Source organism: Morus notabilis, unplaced genomic scaffold, assembly GCF_000414095.1.
Source record: "Morus notabilis unplaced genomic scaffold, ASM41409v2 Scaffold550, whole genome shotgun sequence".
Classification (NCBI taxonomy): domain Eukaryota; kingdom Viridiplantae; phylum Streptophyta; class Magnoliopsida; order Rosales; family Moraceae; genus Morus; species Morus notabilis.
In genome coordinates this window covers 323,666-325,635 of record NW_010364233.1, presented here as the reverse complement: position 1 = coordinate 325,635, position 1,970 = coordinate 323,666, and positions in this window count along the sequence as shown.

Genomic DNA, 1,970 nt, shown 5'->3' with positions numbered 1-1,970 from the left:
GGCCGCGCGCTGGGGCGCATGTTGGAGCGCGCTGGGCTGCGCACTGAGGCGCACTGAGGCGCGTTGGGGCGCGCCCTTTGGGCGATTTCTGGAAAATGTTGGAGCGCGCTGGGCTGCGCACTGAGGCGCGCTGGGGCGCACTGAGGCGCGTTGGGGCGCGCCCTTTGGGCGATTTCTGGAAATTTTCTAGGCAGTTTCTAGGCATCTTCAAAGGCTTCAAACTTGATCTTCAAGATCTCCTTTTGATTCAAAATCAAAACCCTAATTCTACCCAAAACCTAGAATTACAATAATTCTAATCCCGAATTAAATTACAAATAATTTATCAATGAATGAATATAACCGATCCATAGAACCATATAATTAACGACCAAATCCACCATCCATACATTCATCAACATGAATTAAAATAAACATCCATAAATGCAAGTGCCTACCCATCACATATATACATAATTAAATAACACATATTTAATATATCAATTTTGATTATCAAATAATCGAAGCATAAATTAATATCGTCTATAGACCGCTCTGATACTAATTGTTGGTTGCCGAATCGAATTCGGACGCGGAAGCGTGGCAGTAGGCGGATCGTGTATAACAAAAATTTTCATAAAACTTTTGAGATACTCTATAGATTATATTAATTTATGCACGAATAAATTAATCACATTAATTTATATGTCAAGAACTCAATTAGGAAAAATACCTGGAGGCCGACTCAGATGATAACTTGAATTCTTTGACCTCGACCAATCCTTGCTCCAAGCTTTGTGTTTAGAAAACCAAAGTCTTCCACGTCAATTTCTTGATTCTACGTAGACGTGTGTGTGGGCACACGTGAGGCAATACAGGTTTCAAAAACACTCGAATTTTCACAAACACCAACGCATGCACGATGTGGAATTTTTGGGAGAATAAATTTTCCTCTCTTTTTTTCTTGAGACTTTTCGGCCACACTCAATAAATTATGGTAGAAAAAATGTTTCAAAAATTGTCTTCACAATTTTCTATTATTCTCTTATTTAAAGAGTAGAAGTCAAACTTCAAAAAGAAATCAAATCTCTATCTCCTATTTGAATTTGGTATAAAAAATCTCCTACACCTTATCCCTTAAGTGGCCGGCCATGTAGGGTTTATTTCCCTTGTTTGTGGCGCCAATATTGGATAGGGAAGGAAGAGAAAAACATCATTTATCCTGTAGTCCAATTTTAATTCAAATTCAAATTCAAATTTAAGTCAAACTTAAAATAATTTGAATTCTAAATTGAACAACTTATTAAATAAGTTTAAAACAATAAATTTAAGTTATGTTCACAATTCAAATTCAAATTTAAATAATCACATTATTTAAATAATAATTAATTCTCAATTAATTATTTTCGAGTGTTTACTTTTAGAATTCTGTAATTATAAAATTTTCATTTTGCCCTCTGTGTCTGGTAGAATTACAAGGACGACGCGGGGACTTATGGACCTATAATCCCGAGCTCCAATAAAATTAATAATTAATTAAACACTTTAATTAATTAATTAATTAATTATTAATTATATTAATTCTAATAGTTACTCCACTATAAACTTGAAATTGCACTCTCGAAATTTAGACATTAATTACTTCTAAACTGTGAAGTGTCCATTTGATATAGTCATTGCATATAGATTAACCCTCCATAAATAATTCATAATTAGAGTCAGGTAGAATCCGTTAACCTCTCTAATTATATCTTCATCCTTGAGTACCATTGATTCTCTAATGGATAGTGATTCATAAAACACATTCATGAACCAGAGCGCTCTTACTAATCTAAGTATCGAATCAACACTCAAGAGAATTATTTATCTACTTTTTTCTCAAGAAGGAATGGATTCCATCTCGTATAATAACATTCCCAGCTACCTATTTCATTATGTCTCCAAAATACAAGAAATAGGATTCAGGGTCTCAGAATCCGTACCGAGTAAAT